Source organism: Temnothorax longispinosus, chromosome 5 (genome assembly GCF_030848805.1).
Source record: "Temnothorax longispinosus isolate EJ_2023e chromosome 5, Tlon_JGU_v1, whole genome shotgun sequence".
Lineage (NCBI taxonomy): Eukaryota > Metazoa > Arthropoda > Insecta > Hymenoptera > Formicidae > Temnothorax > Temnothorax longispinosus.
Window position 1 is genome coordinate 2505922 of NC_092362.1, and position 21773 is coordinate 2527694.

Here is a 21773-nt window from a genome sequence, read left to right on the forward strand (position 1 = left end):
TTTTATTTTCAAGAATTTCTGGAAGGAGTAAAAAGGAGAGATGTAAATAAAAATTAATAATAGAAAAATATAATAGTTTCATTAAACAAGAAATAAGATAATAAATATTGTTGTCAAATTTTTATATTTGCATACACATCAGATATTTCTTTTTATTTTTACCATTACAATAAAAAGAAATGTAACCGATCAAGATATATTTTTACATTCGAATATCGTAACAACGAAATCGAATTACTTTGTGATCTGCCTTAATATTACAGTCTCTATTAACATCATGATAAGTTACCTGATAAAGAAAATGTTGCACTCTTCATCAATTTATACAGCTACACTGCTTACTCCAAATCACAGATATATTTAACTAAATTTATTTTAATATTATTGTGCGGTTTTAATAGCTATTTTTAAATCCTACACTATATTAAATTTTGATTTATGAAATTATAACTTACAAACATATTGCAAAAAAACCAATCTCAATTTTAACATCAATCTTAGTTTTTAAATGTTTTATATTTAATTTTTCGAAAGGTAATTTTTCTTTCAAATACATATGATATTAACCTACATTATAACACAAGCCAATAATTTTTCTCTGCCATTTTTCTAAAAGATATATTTAGAAAATATAAGTATAAGTACAATTCAGCTTCCTAAAAATCGTTTATGAATAACAAACCAAATTATCATGTATAAATCAGACAATGATTTATGTATTTGTACATGTTATTATGAGCACGTTGAACTCATGGCCTAGCCACAGATGTCTATACTTACCTACATCACTAACTCCGTCAAAAAAAGTGTGTCGGCGGGATTTCCGCGTTACCTACAACTAAAGCGGTGTGTTAGTGCGTATGTGATCACTAACACATGTCCCCCGGGTATCACATACGCACACACACACGTACTGCCGCCATTAAGTTATAGGTAATATAACTGCCAGCCGATCACAGTTTTTCCATAGCCAAAACAAAGAAGTTAGCGATCTAATTAAGTATAGACATCTGTGGGCTTAGCATAATGTTCTTTCTTAATTACTTAATAATTTTCGGGAAAAGTAAAGTAATCGCTTTACTAAAGCCTGGGTTCGTCTTGACGCTTTCAGCGCTGTGGGCATCACTCTAAAAGCGTCAGGACGAACGCAGCCTAAGTCGTTATCCTAAAACATCAATATTAACAGACATATGATAATGAGTCATTAAACTTCATAATAATTGATGCATAGGCTATATCTCGTAAAATATTCAGGATATTAATATTATGACAAGAAAATAACTCATATTAATTTTGAGGTAACGTGTAATGCGTAGGTACTAGAACATATATTATTCTAACATTCATAAATTTAGGAGCTTACGAAAATCTAGTATAAACAATAAGCATAAAAAATGACTAAAAATTGTATCGGAGAATCATCGGCTTATAATATAACACATATACTTCTGTGTAGCTTAAATAGTTAATAATTACTTAAATCTTTGGCCAAGATTGTTAAGTTTCTACACTCTCTACATATGAAATGTGTATATATTTCAGATTAATGTTTTATATTGTATAAGTTTGATAATTTAAGTATTGCTGTGCATAATTGCTCTCAACGAGAATTATTGTTCATTTTCGCGTATATATGTATCTATCCTGGATAAATTAAAAAATTACGGTTGTGTAATAATTTTTTTCAATTTTATATCTATACAAAATAGTAGGTATTGTATATGTTCATCTGTTACACAGATATAAAACTGTATAATATTGAATAACTAATCACTTAAAACGAGCAAATAAAAAAATGTGATAAATTATGCAAACAAAAAGCTAAATAATTTTTATTAACAAAATTTTGCTTAAAAAAATTTTAAATAATTGAAAACTCGAAAAGAGAGAGAGAGAGAATTAACGCGCCTATGCTCTAAAAATCTATAAAAATTAAGGAACGAAAATCAATAGACTTACAATTAGAGATATTTTGTCTTTAAAAAACAAGGAATTTTCATACAATTTTTGTAAAACTTAATCTTGTGTGTGGGTGTATTATTGTATTATTGCTAACTTTAAATTTTCTAAAGCTATTTAGATTGTGGATACATCTAAAGTCTTCTGTTTACTCATTCATGATATACAAAAAATCTATCTCTAACAATTAATTCTTCATACATTGTTGTTGTTTTTATAATTGAAATACAATTAAAATGTGATTGAAATTTTTCAGTGATTATAAAACTGGACCCATTTTTTATATTTTTTTCCAATTGAAAACATTATTTACAACGCTATTAAAATCTTAGACAGTTTGCGCCCGCGTTTAGGATTTGTGTGAGTTTTCTCATGGCGAATCCAATTCGATCGTATTTTCGTCTTGTAATGGCAATAGTAGCACTTGTACTGCGGCTCCTTGCCGCATTCGTCCCTTTGATGGCAATGTAAAGACGTCTTCCATTTGTATTTTCTGCCGCAGCGGTTGCAACTGAAGGGCTTGTTTTTATCCTGATCATGATGATGATGATGACGACGCTGGCGGCCTACAATCAAATAGGTCCATGCGCGTGAGAATAACCATTAGATATCTTACAAGCGCAAAGTAATTGGGATGAAGAATCTATTATTCGAAGATTTTACTTTTAAAATCGAGAGATCATACGGGAAGCTGCTGCATCACTAAAGAATTGTTAATATAAAGTAATTCAATAGATGCATGAGATCACACTTTATTTATTTGAAACATATATAAAAATAGTTCGCACATCGTCGTATTACTAATAAAAATTGACATTCAAAAGCAAAAAGCTTCAATTGAAGACGGTTGTAGGATATTTGATTTGTTTAGATAATAGCTGGTATAAGAGAAAATACCTTGTACATAAAAAGTTTATTTTTAAATGAAGAAAGATTATTGTAAATGCTATTTTAAGACAAGCAAATTCTGAAACACATGTGAAATATACGAGACGTATTCCGAAATGTTACATTTTACATTTGAGCAGTAAACAAAAAAAAATGGTTTTGATTTAATAACAATTTCGGTGAATAATGAAAAAAAAAACAAAAAAAAAATAGTTTTTATTTAATAACAATTTTGGAGAATATTGTTAATCATTGCTCATTTTTATTTCATGGCCGTGCACTCTTTTTACGTGGCTGTACCAGTCACGCAATTTTGATGATTCAAATGAGCAATATCCACAATGATATTTCGATCCGCATTCGTGTTGTAGATGACAGTAGAGAGAAAAATCTCTCTTGAAACGACGTCCACAATTACACTGCCTTCGACCTGAAAATACAGAATACGAAAAACATGTCAGTACGATAAGAACAGGAAGTTATAACGTAAATCAGTTAATATGATGAATAAATATCTGCTTAAAAAAGATATTGCATGTATAAGGATATTCGGTTTATTTGTAACATATATATATATATATGTTAGTTTCACATATTATTTTCTGATGTAATTCACTTTACGCGACATGAAACAATTATGGGCCAATTCCTTTTAGTGACACAAGTCGACACAAACATCATTCTATAACAAAGACAGAACGACACTTGTGTCGACTTGTGTCACTGAAAGGAATTGGCCTTATATATAAATATAAATGCAAATTTACGATATTTTGAAATTATTATTTTGTACTAAATTTTTTTTATCACAATTTTCCCATATATGTATATGTATATTGGAGATATATATGGAGATATATATTTCCTTATAATATATATCTAAAACTATACATATATATATATAGTTTTAGAAATTTATTGAATTTATAATGGAAAGTTTTGTGACACAAGAAATTTAATACAAAAAAAAATATATATATATTTCAAGTTTATGCGATAATTTCTTCATCGACAAAAGGAGTAAAATTGTTTATTTCACACAAACTTGTACATTAAACGTTCCTGTACAATATGTTCCATACAAGAAATGATTTCCTGAAAACCATACAACCCACCACATACAATCAATTAAAATTAATAGAGAGAAAATAAACTGGTGAGATAAAATCATCATTTCAAATGGAAAATTTGGAATATTGTGTGGATATAAAGTAAAATTAATCAATTTTACTAAATAATCGCGAATCACATATGACAAATGAACAAGGTATCGTAGAAGTTATAAAATAATAGGGAAAGATAAATTGACGATAAAAATAGTTTAGCACGCCACGTGAACGAAATCTATCTGGCTGAATAATTAAATTTATTTCTTTATTATTTGTCGAGTATTCTCGCTAACACAACGATTATTAATGATACACTCACAATTGGTGATAATTATATATGATTTAAACTGCTCACAAAAGTAAATTAAAAAGAATATAGAGGAAAGTCCCCTATTATGAGATACCACATCTATTTTGCGTGATTGCCAAAAGTTCATGTGTAGAACTGAAAACTGTAGTAGGCGAGTGCACGCACGATCGAATAATGAATTTTCCACTAAATAGGTTTTACTCCAAGGGCAATAAGTTCATGATGGAAATAACAGATAGAACCTATTAGTTTAGCAGAGACCTCGCTATCGCATATTAGGAGCCTATCTTATAATGGGGGGACTTTACACATATAATGCTCGTAAATAAGTTGTATGCATGTAAAGCAAAAGTCGGCAATACTATGCAGGCCGCGTTTGATATTATAAACAATCATCAATCAAATCATATAATGTAAAATACATAGATATTACATATGAAAAGCATAGACAGGTATTAAAAAAAAAAAAACATGAACTCGAGTAATCTAAGTGTAAGGCCCGGTTGCACCAACGTCGTTTTAACCTTAGCTTAACTCACTCTTCGTCTCTTTCTAAAGGGGATTGTTAAAAAGAGATGAAGAGTGAGTTAAGCTATAAGCTTAAAGCTACACGACGTTGGTGAAACTGGGCCTAATAACTGTTTTTACTAATGCAGACTAACTTTGATCTTGGTTTAACTCACCTTTTATCTTTCTCTAGTTTTAAGAACTAGAAAAAGATGAAAAGTATGTTAAACCGCGATTAAAGTTAATTTATATTAGTAGAAATGGACATAAGCGCAATCAACCCATGATCTAATGGGATTAATCAAATCGTAGATATATATCTTGGACATATTACATTAATGAACAATATTACGCATTTTTTCTCGGCCGTTTATTCAGTAATATTGTATCGCCATTTTTTAACGCGAATTCTGCATAACACCACTTGTACCATAAATTTGCGAAAAGGAGAGCGGAGAATACGGGAATTATTCGAACATTTTTATGTAGAGCCGTGACGTGCACTCTTAAAACGAAATACATATAAGAAAATTGCAATTTATGATCATTTTACAACGCAGTTTACAACACGTCAATCTTTTTTATACTGTTAAAATGCCGCAGTATAAAAAATCGCTGCACTGTGGTGTTAGGTGGAATTCCCGTTATATTTTTTGTCCTCTATTCATATAGTTATGTAACCGGAAGAGCTCCCAACAAAGGAGAGGAGCCAAAACGCTTACGTACTAATTATTATCATCAATCACCTTAACAACTAGAGGTATCTCTTTGGTTTCGCGTTGCCCCTTTGGACTTGTTTCGCCCGCGTGTCCAAAATCATACACGTATATATATATATATATATATGTATTATAATGCATATTTACATATATAGTTGCGCGTGTGCTACGTGTATTTATATACGTGTATATATATATAATATATGTATATAGAATCTTTGCTTTTTCATCTCTGTATAGTATACATATATATGTATATATATATAGTTCTTTATTTTCTTATATCTATATATAAGGTGACTTCAAAATAATTCTATAGGCATCTCGTGTACAGCCATTCTTCATTGGCTTGCACGATGACTCGAGTATTGCATAATAGCTGGCCTCACGTACATTGGCACAAAAATCGCAAGATAAACGCGAATGCGTGCGAATTAATTATAATTCGTTTCTCGATTACGTCTCGCAGGGCGACAGAAATTACCATTAATTTCATCAACGTCATTATATTCGATTATGTGCCTTAAATTCGCTACGATCGCCAACATCGCTATCCGTTTTGAAAGTGACTATTTTCGAACTTCCGTGACGATGTTATTAAATATCAATCCATTAAATTAATTTTACTAGACGAACTTTGCAACTATAAGATTTTTTAAAATAATTAGACATAATCGTTAACGTAAGTGGCATATATTCAGAATTTAATTTCACGACTTGAAAAATTGTAAATGGAAAATTTCTAGTCGACATGCGAGAGGATAGTTGTAACACAGATCGATGAGACAGTCGCACGTGTGTTTCGCATTGTCCACGCGTTAATAACAAATGTATACCTCTCACCTCGCACTTTCCTTCCCACTGTTTTTTGTCTATTTTCAGTCTTTCCTTTCACTGTATATCCCGTTTTGCTCTCGCATATCTAATCGCAAAATCGCGCGAAAAACAGAATTCACCTCTCTCGTGCTGCACTTTGGCTCTACTCTGCTTCGATAACATGGAAAACTTGGAAGACACATTCCGTTCGCTTTCACATTTCGTATGGGGTCGAATGTTACGCTGCATTAATCACCGTATATAACAACGTCGATCGCATTCTGCGCGTATACGTATATGAAAAATTACAACAGATAAATGCAACCACTTAGCCCCGGAATTATTCTCGTAAGTTTTTCTGCCACGTGACATGTGGAAAACATTTTACTATCTTCAATTTTACTTTCGCATCAATTGATAAAAAAACATTATAAAAACGTTACAACTGTCTATTCTCTGAAAGAAAAATTAAAATTTATTGTTGGATTAACATTGTACTTTTATAACGCGCATAAAATTTCGTCCGTTGCGTCGTAATTAGACGTAGAGACTTGATTTTCTTTCATACTAATTAGAAAAACATGTTTGTAATAATTTTCAATTTCGTCGCTGTATTTTTAACAAAATTGTTATTTTTGCTCGTGTTTATATGTTAACACAAACACGGATTTATAAATTTTTCCATAAAATAGCAAATTCGACTGTATCTGTATTAATAATAGAGGTTTCTGTGGTAGTAAAGAAAGCATTCCTTGGACTCTAGAATGTCATGTATGTGAATTTCCGTTGTCCTACACATAGTAAAAAATGTTGTCTATTTTGATTTTATTGCTGAAACAGATATTATCGAATATAACTTGCTGTTCGCTCCTATAAATTATTTGTGCCGAATATCAGAATATTCGCTTTCTCCGAAAACGGAAGGATGATAATACGCGGGAATGGGATGAATCCCAGTAGTACAACAAGAAACTAGACGATGCAACGCACGAGCGTCGCATTTTACAACAGCGTGTTTTGATCACATTTTTAGGCACATGGAGTCGATTTGGACGACACACGAGAATCCCCTTATCAGTAAATCGTTTTTAGAAAGAAAGATGAGGAAAGGAAAAATACAGGACGACACGAGTCAGCGGAAAGATCGCCCGGACGTGTGTAAGATCCTTTCGAAATTTTCAAAGTCAACGAGGAGGAGCACGTGGAAGCTGAGAGGTCCGCAGTCGCGCGTTTTCTTTTTTCTTTCACGAGCAATCCCGATCGATATTTCGCGCGAAAAATCCGTGATATTTGCTGATTGAATTTTTCATTGCGCTATGTCGCAGTCGATGATCCAAACAATTAGGTCTCGTATCAGGAATACCGATCGTGATCGTGAAATATCGGACAATCGAGTGAGTTCAGTTCAAAGATAGTCGATAGATCAATGCGAATAGATACAGATCGATCGTCGATATGACGTCTAAATTGAGATTATTCGAGACTTCTTCAAGATATAGGAAAGAGCTTAGCTCGAGATTATGAATTTCTAGCACAAAGAGAAAAATAGATAGGTACGAGAAGATAAATATGGGAAGAGAGAAAGACGGAGAAAGAGAGAAAGAGGATAACACTCAAAGATCTTCTACAACTGTAGAATAAATACGAGATCTTCAATATTCCTAAGGTTGTCCTATAATCACTTGTTCTTGGTCGGGACAAGGCTTGACTAGGATAAAAAAGTTTTCTGTCGATCCTTTGGTCCTTGATTCCATGTCTTCTCGAATTCGTTGGATCTCGAAGGAAGCTCATATGTTAGGCTCACGCGCGAATTATTTTATCAAAATTCTCGCAAACGTTTCAAGACTATGATTTCTGAAACGATGCTTGCGTCGCCTCGTTGTATTGGTATTTACATTGGTTGTAATCGATCGACATTTTTATTATTAATTTTTAGAATAATTCGCGGAAGTCAATGCAATGAATAACTAATTAATTACTCATGGCGGACAGAATAAAAACTACATCAGTTTTGACGAAAGAAAAAGAACATAAACCTTCGTTTTATATATGATTTCGCGTTTATCGAACTTCCTATACTTTTAAGAAAATATTATCTTACACACATGTTCTGTAGCAATAATTCGGTCTAATCTAATTTATAGAAAGCAAATTATTGTATAAGTTGTGTATAAAGAAACTTCTAGTAATTTTTATTAAATAATTGTTAATCAAAATCACTTGATTGTACTTAATTTAATATGTTATTTATAAAGTCATAAATCTTCCATTGAAATGGATGACAAACGAGTTTAATCGGTTATTTGTCCCGACCAAGAAGGGCCCTTTTTTGCAGAGTAAATAGCTTATAATTTATGTCGTAATATATCATTGCAAATTATCGGTATTATGTCATACGTATAATATGTATGTATATGATATATATAATACATACGATATATGTACCTTTTTTGATTTAAATATATTCTCTATCTTGAATGTAATAATATGGAGTTAGATTTTGTGTATGTATCCGACCTGCTTAGGCCGTTTTTTAGACTAGACGATTCTAATTCAGATAGAAAGACGCGAACAAACACGACTAATGAATTTCCTATGTATTAAATATAGCTTTCGATATCAATTTTGTCTTTACGTTGTAAAACGTTGAATTTCCAACGATCATATTTTTGGGTTATGGGAAAATTTTTGTCATGTATCTATTATCTATTATCTAGTTCGCAATCTACACACAATTCTACGATAGACAAGGATTATTTAATCTTGTCTCGGGCGGTAACAATGAATGTACTTTCGACACTCAAATATCATAAATCTTGGTACAATCCGTCGAAAAAGGATATTAACAGAAGGATAGATTGCTCTGTATTCATCTATTGTAGATGTGAATTGTACCATCTTACAATTTCCACCTATTTTTTACTGCGTAATTATTGCAAATATTTCCGAGTATTAAGATTTCATTACATTGCCAATAATTAGCAATCGATGTATGTATAGTAATGTTAATAGCATTGCCAATAGTTTTGTTTATATCAGTTCAGGTGCGAGAAATTTATTCACTCACCAAAAATGTGTATATATGCATATATTATATGTATACATATATGCACATAGACACATATACAGATGCATGCCACCAAGATCTCTTTTTATCGTTCATAGATCATCGCCCGAAGACAACGAGAAAAGACTGGTCTGACTAGACTTGATTAACAATCCTTAAACTAAGCTGAACTAGATAGCTAGGATCGGTAATCTACGTGTGTCGGGGGGGTGTTTCGTTGCGTCGAGAATTTCGCTCTGCTTGACTGACGATTAAGGTGGAAGCACCTTACAGTCAGATCTCACTAGCGACTCTCGTAATCACTTATAATTAGTATAAAAATAATTGGGCACAATTTAGCCATCTGCAAAAAACTCGAAGATGTCCCAAAAAAGTGTCTTTTTTTTAAACGAATTACTTTTAATTACTGTATCTTCAGACTGATTTGGAAAAAAGTGGGGAGCGTATAAGACGCTCGAAAAATGAAGATCTGTGTCCCGCGATGTTTGGCGGCAGATATTCGTGTCATTAATCGTGATAGAGTTAATTATTGAAAAATACAACAGAACGCGATTTTCTCACACTTTTTTGGCACACTTTCATAAGTTTGCAATATTCAACAATGTTTTTATTTGACTTTTTATCCATTTATATATCGTTAAACGGGAACCAACAAGTACTAACTTCGCGCCACGGTGGCGGATCACTAATGTTTTTTTTTTTTTTTTTTCAACATTTACTTTATCATTTTCTTAGTTAAAACGCTTATCTCTCCTTGTCCTTTCATTCTATATAATATCGTACAGGCGGCAAATAAGCTTCGCCGTAATCTTACTCTGAAAAATAAACATTGAACAAGGGACTTTTAAAATCCTAATATTTAGCGGTTGAAATACATATTGTCTTATGTAATGCACATCGCTAACGTTCCAGTGCCAGACAAAAACGCATCCTTTTGGTATAGATTTCTCAAATATCCGTCTTATGTTAAATTACTTGTCACACGGGAATTAAATCACCATTACAAGCAAAATAAGCTCGATAAAATAAAACGCGATAAAATAGGCAATATGAAAAATAGAAAGAGAGCATAATTTAAAAGACTTACAAGTTAAATTAATTTTTGGCACACACTTTGGCTATGAGAACGCGAATATATAATGTTATATTTTAGAATTAACTTAATTAGAACTTAATCAGCATGCTTACGAAAACTCAAAATCAGTTCGTCGTACAACTACTATCGCACGACTATGCGACTAATTAGCAATGACGTGCGAATTATACAACATATTTTTACCCGTTACATAAACAATAATACATAGAAAAGAAATTAAAAGTCTGAATAAAATAAATATTTTCCAAATTTCTTTTTTCAGGGTGGATAAATAAATAAAACATTTGCAAATTATTTTTTACAAGAAATAATAAGCTCGATAAAATAAAACGTGATAAAATAGGCAATATAAAAAAGCATATCTCCGAAAAATAGTAAAAAAGCTGATATTTTTGAGTCCATTAGGGACTCAATGTTCACAAATTGTAAAAGTATATCATTCAGATATTTGCACAAGAAATTTGCCGTTCTTCGTATTCATTCCTTAAATACCACAAATTTCTCACATCTTGCGAATATCTGAATAATAGTCGTCGGTACAAGTTTGACGTAAATTTGACACTCGGACTTTGGCTCGTGTCTTCAGCCTCAACCGCGAATTGCGGCCGCAATCGATCTCAGATCCTATCAAAAATACCGTTCTCGTTTTACATCGCGACCTCGCAGGACTCTGACGAGTCACTCCCTGCCGTGTTGGTGACGCGTTTCTCGCTGACCGACGACGATGCCGGATAGCGCCGGCTGTAGATCGACGTGCCGGTGATTGATGTGCGCCTTGAGGTTGCGCTCGTATTTGGAGCTGAAGGCGCAGTGCGGGCAGCTGAAGGACGGCGCCTTGCCGCACTCGTACAGCAAGTGCCGCTTCAGGATGTACGCGTTCTTGTAGCTCTTACCGCATCTCGAGCAGTTGTGCCGGCGATCGTGATGCACCAGGCCGCCGCCGCCGCTGCTGCTGATGCTGGGGTGATTGTTGTTGCGGCTGGTCGCGTGCCGCGACGGACAGTGCAGCCGAGGACGACGCTGCGGCGTCAGCGGCGCCGGCACGTCGCTCGCAGCCGTCGATGACGACGTCGTCGTCGCGGAGTTCGCGCTCCTCGAGACGCGCCGCGAGCCGTCGCCGGTCCAACCGAGGCCGGCGAAGAAACCTGTAAAAGACGCAAGCAGACGTGTCGACGGTACGATTAGTATTGGCGATCTGTTGGCTGTACATGCGCGGTGCCCCCCGGTTCAGGCGGGGGCCACGCGTGGTTACTGTACTCTTTACAACGGCGCGGGCCATGCCAACAAAAAAAAAAAACGACATTCAAGATCTCAAGCTTAGCAACAACGAGCATGTGGGGTCGGGAGCGGGATCGAGGGACAGGAATGACTCGACGACGGCAATTATCTACTCATTGTAGGGGGACCTTCTCGCGAATGTCTATAGCTGAGAAAGTCCCTGGATGAAACGTGTGTGAAGTGTGAATCGTTATGTCGCGATCTCTTGTGAAATCCGAAGGTAACGTATCATAAAATGAAATCAGTTTTGAATAGTAACTTTACATCGGAATGAAAGAAGATTTTAGAATCAGCAAACATTGGGTTATTTCCTGGGCTACATGACGCTAAAATATTCTTCTTCGTCAAGATGCAAAGTTAAAATCCTGCTACTGTTATTTTATCACACGTACTGGAGAGATTCTAGATGTAGTTATTGACGACAAATCGTAGAACTTTCTTGTGTACTCCTGTCTTGCCGGTTTCCTTTGACATCACGCTTTCTCTCTGAAACTCATAATTAATTTTGTCTGCTTTAAATAAAATGTAATCAGGAAAGCAATATCAATATCGGGATTAGGGTATTAATGTTCGTGGATTAATTTTCTTGCATCTCTTTATTTTTACTAATTACATTTCCTCGAGTATTCTTCTTATCCTTCGTCGATTTCACGTTTCTGAGTAATGAAACTTCATGAGTCTTCTTCCGCACGGAGATTTACATCGCCGATTGCAGCACCTGCAAAAAATTAAATTAGTTAGTATGCGGAAACAGTAATTAAATGATTTCCGAAGAACCTCAGTTCTCAAAGACTTCGACTTCTATCTTCTGTCATTCTTGAAGATATGCTACATTTTTGTCATTATCTAGGCTTTTATACTTTTACTTCAACGTAAATTATGGAGATTTTAAAAATTGCCGAATAAACGTTTAGCGAATTAAAGAGATAAGAAAATATAAGTTCAAAATTATAAATCGATATAATCTCTTCAATTATAAATGATAAATCTCCTCTTTTCCTTTTTAAAGTAGAAATGCTAAATCACAAACGTTGTCAATTAAAATTTTAATTACTTAGATAGACCCTTTCCTCTATTTAATTAAATAAGTTATTAATAACAAATATGATGTTCGAAATGTCCAATATCACCGACTATATAAAACTGTTGCCCATACACGAAATCGTATCGAATCTCACTTGATGCAAAGTTCCTGAAAGAGATTGCCTTTCATTATCGCTCGTCCGTCTATCACTTTTTTCAAGACAAGATCGTTGCGTCTCAATCTGTAAGAAATAAGAATTATGGGGGATGTAGAAAACGCGGCTGGGATATTGCCTTTCTAGACTTTATTTTGCTCTAAATTGAATACAAGGCGCTCTACAAATTGACAAAAAAAAAGAGGGAAACAAGCGTTTTGGAATGTTCGAAAGGTCCAAAAGATGATATATGTATACAGAAAAAAAAACGGAAAGGAAGTATACTGTAATAGAAAGAACAGGACTCGAACGTTCGGTCTGTCGCGATCGACGCGGGATCTCGCGAGTCTCTCCTCGCGATTTATTCTGATTTCTTTACAATTCATGCGAACGAGAGGTGTGAGTTCCAGCGCGAGTTCGAGACCGACCCAGCGTTCTCTGTGAGTTCCTTAAGCAAAAGCGACTGTTCTTACTTGATACAAACGAACGCCAATAAACGGCGCGGCGACGCGACGATGAAGTTCGCACTTCGCTAAATCATCGTTATCTTATCGCAAATGGGTGATCTTCGTATATGTATTTACAGATGTTCATATCTCGTATTGTATATGTATACATATGCACGTGATGTGCATGCATATATGTGTACGTCTCTGTTGTGTGTGTCGCTGTTGAATTTGTCGCAAGAGAACAAGCAAAAAAGTATCTAGAAAGATTATCGTTATCATCATAGCGTTAATAATTGTTGCTCTCTAAATAATATTAATATAAAATGAAGGCAAAAGGAAAAAATAATAATTAATAAATCATTCGTTCGTTGGCAAATACATGGCGACAAAGAAGTTACGATTACAAGTAGTATGTTTTGCGTTTGAGGCGCTGAGCGGAAGTTGTAATTGTATTTTACTTTTACGTGTTCCTCTTTCACTCGCTCTCTTTCTCTCACGCTCACACTCTATCGCTCATTCGCTCTATCTTTCTCTCTCTCTCACACACACATTTCCTTTGTTCGCTTCTCATTCTATCTATTTCTGTACAGTCGAGTACTGTGCTTGTACTAAAGAGTATCGTACTTAAATTCGAATGCGGAACGTCCGTCGAGGGTCCTCTTAAAGTAAAAACGTTCATGATACTATCTGCGGATGATCTGGTATGTTGTACATATAATAAGTCAGTATATTGAGGATATTGATCGATTGTCTTCGATCAAATCTCGAAGCGAAAATGAGACGGACGCAGAAGACGTTCCGCACTCGGTGCTCAAATCGCGTGCTCGCGACGCGATTTAGACTTCGCTATTATTTATTACAGATAATTGTACTGTCAATTAAAGACGGACGAAAAAAAAGTCGTAGTGCAAAGGAACCCGAGGAAAGTGTCGCATACTTGTGTCCCATGGAAAATAACGTTACGAGAACGATAAAGATGCGTAAGAAGCATGATCTGTGTAAAAATAAATACGGAACTGACGTAAATTAAAATGCAAAGGATCACACACACATATATTGCGGTTGTCGCGAAAGTCGGGTGAAGAAAAATGTCACGCGTAGGGCACGGTTGATCATGTAAAAAAGCGATCGAACGAAGGTTGAGTACGTCCTAGCGGATATATTGGCAGTATAAAGGCGGGGGTATTGAGATTAAATTCCGCTTTCTTCGGCATAAATAAATAATTTCTAAAAAAATATCACTGGTCTCGAGATGTACGCGGAACGTCGCCGGAGATTTCGGCTGACGGAGCTACTCGTCGCAAAAATCTTACATCTTCCTCTTTTCAAAGGTATCTTAAAATGAATCCTTAGGCCTCCGTACTGTTATAAAAAAAATTGAACGGAAGGAAAACAGGCTTAGTAATTATGTTAATTTTAGAAAAAAATGTAATCAAGTTCTTCTCATTTATACAGTCTATTAATCTATCGCACTTCAAACCAAACATCATAAGACTCTTAGGGTTCTCATTGACATTCTTAGAACCTATTTTGATTAAATAGGAGAGCTTATGATAATTGGCGTAACTAAGAAAAAGCAAAAATAAAGAAGAAAAACTTTATATTATTATTTTTTTTAAGATGTACGTCGAGTAGCTTCGTCGTGTGCCGAAATCTTGCACACAAATTGGCGACACCCGGCTGAATAATACCGTAAAAATCCGTTCACAGCTGGACGCGCCCAGCGCCTCTTTTGTTTCGTTTCTTCTATAGCCTAAAATCTAAGTCGTACTTTTGAAGGCACTTAACACAAGGCTCTCTCGGTTCAAAACCTACTTGTCTCGACCCTACTTTCTCGTCTCTCCCTCGTACGCGCTATTTGCTCTTGCTTCGCAATTTTCTACAGCTATTCGCCTATTTTCCCGCGATCATTCCCTTTTCCTCTCTCGTGTTCCTCGCTTAAGGGGTTCTGCGATGGGTGATTAAACTATAGTCACAATTACTTCTCGCGTCGTTCACTTTCCATCATCATTGCACCCCTGCATGTTTCCCTCTCATTCACACGGCAATCTCTTTTCTTACATAGATGTAAACACACCTTCGGACTGATTAACGATCTAATTGCAGCACATTATTCTCTTCTTAATGCAATAGTACGTTCGTTACAGCGAATTGGTTGCCCTGCGAAGACGAGTCATCAATGATGACCGAAAAAGACAATTGAACGGATTATTCAAGTATTAAGCAATGTTACATTTAATATTCATGCTTCTCGCGAAGACCAGATAGACTTTTTTTCAAATTGCATTTCTAACACACCTTTTATCCAGAGACAATATGGACGTGCATATTTCTACAATATAATAATGTGCTCAATCAATGACTTAAAATGATTTCCAAAATCGTTTGCCGTCCATTTTGTCGCGCCAACATTGATTTATCAATTTCGACTAGATTGAGTAAAATCGCAGCAGCGACTTGCACGCTTGACAGATTTCTATCCGGTCTTCGAATTCGCGATTTCGAGCGTTCTTCTGCGCGCGGGAAATTCTACCAGCGGCTGACAATATAAATACGGTTAATAGATTGCAAGAAAAACATACAATAAAAACGAAAGCTCTTTTTTTATCAATGAAAAAGGCCCACCCAAAATCATCGCCTCGCTTTCTGTCACGCAGAAACGGCGAACGAATCATTGCAGGCTCACTCTCTCCACCAGCACTTGCGCGCCGACGCAAGTTTTAGACATGCCTGTCTATAATTTTCTTAAATAAATTCTTTTTATGCCTACGTGTAAAGCCTTAAGATCTAGAACGCCGAACCCGTTCGCCGAAGAACGTCAATTCTCGATCGCAGGGCCACGAAATTCGCTTCTCTAATTTCTCGCCGACAATTTTGCACGCCATTCGAGCCACGTAGTTCCCGATTGATGCAAATCCAACGGCTTCAACTGTCATCTAATACGATAGCAAGCCGATATGACTTGTTTTGCAATTACATTGTTTGCGCTAGCGGTATAAAATCCGTATTCTTATATTCGTTAAGCTCCTACTTGAAAGCTTTATTCGTTGAAAAAAATCGAGTGGATCCTTTTCCATCACTTGAGAACTAATTGGCTCGCTTTACATTCTTTCCCCTTTGCCATCGCGAAAGCTCTTAGTAAATACATCTGCATTTTTCCGATATATATAATATATCTATCATATATAGATTTTTAGAATAGAATCTTATCGTGTTTGCTATTTCTTTTCTCTCGCTTTCTTTCTTATCTCTTATATCTCTTTCTATATCTCTCTCGTTTATTCAGTGTCATTCATTCTCGCCCTCAAACTAAACGTAACAATAGGCCTCGCAAAAATAGTAGGGCTAAAAATACGATAAAGCTATACATGACCGTTTTTACCGAAATAACCAAAATGCTTTTATTAACCCCAGAACGACAAACAGAGAGATTTATAAATTAGCTGCCTTATTTTTCGCGATCGCTCCAATACTGTTTTTTTTAATAATATTGAATAGAGATATTAACAGTATGCAAAAGAGAATTTATTTTAATATGCTTATTGAAAAGAAAAATGGGATAAAGGATGTCGCATCACCAGCATATTTCAGTTGAATTCAATTAAAATTGAATTTTTCTTTAACGAAAATTTAATTACTTTACTTAAAGTTATTCTCAAATGCAATATCTCGTGAGCTATTTAATTTTTAATTATATACTTGGTTTAATAAATCTAACATAAAGCTTGCGCTGTTACAGTTAAGAAAAAAAATCAATCCAATTCGTTATTAAATTCATCAAATCCTTCATTAAAATTTTCGGTGCTGATATAACATCCAGTTTTTGTTTCTTTATTCAGAAAATATCCAGAAGTCCACTGGACTGCGACGTGTAATTGAACACTTTATCATTTGCCGTTCTAAGAGTTTTAATTTTTGTTCATCAAACACTTTCACCCAATCGCGCCCATTTCGCAGTGTAAACCAACATCTGTCCGCGTATTTTGAGAAACGTGAATGCGTGACGCTTGTAAATTTTCTCTTTCCCGCTCGCAAATAGAATAATATACTTCTCTATCTCTTTCTTTTTCAAAAAAATAAAGCACTGTACTTTCTAAATACCTGTGGATGGCATGCGTGTAACACTTCTCGTGTTCCGTATTATACCTCATCACGTGTATAAATCTCTTTTTTCATCCTTCGCTTCACCCCTCCTCCGCTCCCCCACTCTTCATTCCAAAGAAAATTTTTGTTCTCCCTCAAAAAGTGCAAAACACAAAAAAGGGCGGCCGATCGTCTGCCACAGGCACTACCCAAACCGGGAATTCTTACTATCCTAGAGATATTATAATATTCTACGTAACTTTCGATAAACGCATTATTAAATAAATTTTTAACGATAAACGCGCCGCGTTTAATACCAGAAAAAAAATAAATCTTTTGTTATCTATATAACGCCGAATCGTATTTTTTTATCCTAAAATCGCGAGCTTCTGTGCCGTTCGGACGACCGACCTGGAAAGAAATTTAGCATCTAAATATCACACGTAGCGCATCTCATAAATCGTCACAAATAGCGTAAAATTTCCTGCGGTCGAATAGCATAGTACGATAATTAACAACGGTCTCTTTCTCCGATCGAGTAATTCAAACTGAAAACAAAATCGAGCCATGCCAGGGCGAATCTGGAACAACCAATGCCATTCTGTTGCTTGAAATCGAGCGACAAGCGTCTAATGTAATAGAATATATAATATCTATTCCAAGGCAGAGAATAATATAAGTTGTTCCAGTTCCAAGTTGCAAATCTATCGCCGAATAATCACGTACATTAAGAAATCGAGTCATTGCACGCTCTTGATGCGATGTATGATTATTATCGCTTCTCTATCAAAAACGGATTAATTTTTTTCTCTTTATATTTTAAATAACAAGCGCCGAATTATTTTTAATTAACGAAGAACTTCGCAATATTAAGACATTCAATGTATAAAATAACTTTAAAAATATAATATTCCGAGTTTATATAATGTTGAATAAAAATTAATTATATTTAGATTTTTTATGTATGACATATGTAGATATAATATGTAATATAGTATAAAATATATACTTAATAATGTATACAATATATATTTATAATATATACTTTATAATATACATAATAATATATATAATACAAATTTTATATATATGTACACGCACACATATATATATTGTCTGAATATATGTTTTGAAATATCCCAAAAATATGTGCAAAATATCTTTTATGAGAATAACTTTAGGAAATTCAATATTTTTATCATCTTTTTCAATAAAAATAATATACGATTAACGTCCAAAAGAATCAACCAAATAGCTTTATTCTTATTTCTGTTTTACTTTAATCAAATTTATTTATTACGTTGGGAAAGCTATTTTTAATATTAAAAAGCATATAATTTCATGTACTATAAACTACTTTCTCGTAGCGAGAAGCGATAATAATCAAAAGCCGTAATTTCTCTCAATCATCGCATCAAGAACAGATTCAATGACGTGCCATCGAGGGCAGAAAAAGATATGTCAAAGTAAAATAGCTGTGATTGCGTTTCGCCTCGCTTTCTCTCAAGCTTCACCACGATATCCTAGTCGATTTTTTTTTTACAATTGTTTCTTCGTTTCGGTTAGAGTTTTTCCCAATCTCCCAAACCGACACCAAAAAGAAAAAAGAAAAAAAATTACGTATACATATCTAAACGCAAGGAATTCCTCGCTTCGCATGGCGCGTCGCCGCGGACGCGAGCGCCATAAATCGCAATATATAAAACCTAATTAGAAAGAGATTAATAAGCCCAATTATTACGCGCAAGACTCGAGTTAGACCTGATTAAAAGCTTGTGTAAATAACACAAAGACCGATTCGTAAAAAGCATTTAAGACGCTTCACCTACATACTCTTGTGTATATATATCTATATATGTATACATATAATATTTTTGCTTACTTATATTTCAAATCTACGAAATTTTATCTTTTATCCACCCTCCACGCTCGTTCTCTCTCGTATGGTCACGTTCTCAATTTTTCTTCTTTCGTCTTTATTTTTTCTTTTTTCCCCCTTTTCTCAAAGTTTTTCGCGTATCGACGCGTTATAGACACGCGAATCTACGCGTGTGACAGTTTCGTAGTCGGTCTCGTTTCTTCTCCTTTTGCTCTTTTTTTTTTCGTTTTATTATCCGTTACCTTTTGACATATCCCTATCTGTGTGACTCGTTGTGATCTATAATCGTGACAGCCAGCCGAATGATTTCGCGTTGGACGCTCTGCGTCGTCTTCGTTATCATCGCCGGCGGATTTCGCGATGGCGAATCACTCGGTGACGATTATAAAGATCCGTTTATCCCTTTTCCACCCCCTCGCATTATCCCTGACCTATCTTTCGCTTGTCGCCTCTGTTCCTTCTCCATTTTTGTGTTTCACGCATTTTTGAATCGTTTCAAAGGCACATGTATAGTGAATTACAAATATCGTCGGCGCGACACGGTCGCGCCGTCTTTACGCCTCTTCTTTCATCACATCATCGTCGTCGTTGCCGTCGCTCGTCGCTTCTCTTTTTATCCGTTCATCTTTTTTTTTCTCCGTTTTGCTGAATTCCGTTTTTTGAACAGAGCTAAGCGAGAGTGCGCAAGCCACCGTAAGTGCGTATCGAACGAAGAGAAAACGAGTCGAATATCTTGAAAGCATACAACGAAGGAAGAATATCCGCGCTTCGATCAATATTCCATCACATTCCCTGTTTAACCTTCTCTTCTTATTCTACTCATTAATGTGTAATAATTATATTCACTTAAATCCAAGTTAAATCCAATTAGCGAGGGAAAATATGTAACGAGCCTGTAACGTAATCAACATTCTTCCCTCAAAACTCCGATCACATGACATAGCGTTTTTAATTTCTTCATTATGAGAATAATGTTATATGAGAATAAAAACGTACAGTGTTGATAACACATTCATCTCTCATGAATTAATTAAAGACACATTATTTAGAAACTTTTCAATTTAAATATTAATTTTACGTATATGTATATACACTTAAACAATTAGTTTTTTTTATATAAAAAGTCATTGTTGGTAAATTTATATTTTAGATTTGGAATAAACAAAGTGCGTCAAAATACTACTAATAATTTTAGATTGCTTATCAGTTAGCCAGCAGAATATGCTTTTCTGCTAAGTTATAAAAAATATAAATTAGAGAATATTTTTATTTATAAACTGAAAGAACAACGCTACTCATGGATCGGTGTATTCTCGATTAACAAGCAAAGAAACAGGCTCGGCTAGAAGCAACTTATAGAAACTTGGCACAGCAATTACGATAACAAGCGACTTATCAATAGGGTGTAAAGAAATACAAAAACGTGATGTCTCTTCATCTTCATAACTTTCGGCAGATTTGACTCTAATCGTTTTCATAAGAATTCGTGAATCTGACAAATTGGTCAAATCGGCGGAATCATAGAGATTATTATCTTGTGTATTTTAGAGTGTATAATATAAATTGGACTAAAGATCTTAAAAAGAATTGTATCCTTCTAACATACTTTATGTGTAAATTTTGTATCTATTTTTCTATTTCCACCTTATCCAAAATTGAAATTAAAATTGAAACTTGTAATGAAATTGAACTTGTAATGTTATAAAATTTAATTAGTTAAAATCAGAAAAATAGCCTTCTTGTTAATTAAATTTCTTAAACTGTATATTCAAAAAAGATTCGTCTTTGTTTGACTTTACATATCTTGAAAGAAATATATGATTTTGATATTATTTATATTTAAATGAAATAAAATGCATCTTCATTAAATTCAGTTTTTGAAATCAAAAGATTCAACAAAAGTTTCAATTTTTCTTCAACTTGACATGCAAGTATTTCTAAGTTTAATGACTGATATTAAGCAAAATTTCTTGTTTGTGCATATTGTATTTAATATGTATTTTAGAAATACATATTAACAATCCAAAGTTGGATAAGGATTTGTGTAAAAGTGTGTTTGCTGTAAAGTTTAATTGTAATAATAAGGCACACGAGGTTTCCTATGAAAATAAGATTTCGATGACTCGCGATTTTTCTAAAAATCCGCCGATTTAATTGTTTCATTGACGAAAAAATTTCCTCGATTAGCCAAACGATAAAAATGATATCGTTTTCGCACTGAAATAACCGTCGCATCGCTATCTGCAAGTTTTCCAATTACTTCCCCCATTTTTTTTTTACTCAACGATATCTTACTACTCTCCCCGATTATATCACTATAATTATCACTTTCGTTGTTGTCCACACGATAATTCTTTTCGCACTCTCATTCTTGCCTTCGATCTATCTTCTCTATTTATATCCTTTACATTCTCTACACATCTCTGCGGATCGGC

General features: G+C 34.4%; 1 long non-coding RNA gene across 1 annotated transcript; it reads right to left on the reverse strand.

Annotated features, from left to right (window-relative positions):
• Positions 1-2035: 2035 nt before the first annotated feature.
• LOC139812914 (uncharacterized) lies at positions 2036-18552 on the reverse strand. Its single transcript, XR_011731977.1, has 2 exons — positions 11365-18552; positions 2036-3277 (listed from the first exon to the last, which is right to left on the reverse strand). It is a non-coding gene; the product is annotated as an uncharacterized lncRNA (long non-coding RNA).
• Positions 18553-21773: the final 3221 nt, after the last annotated feature.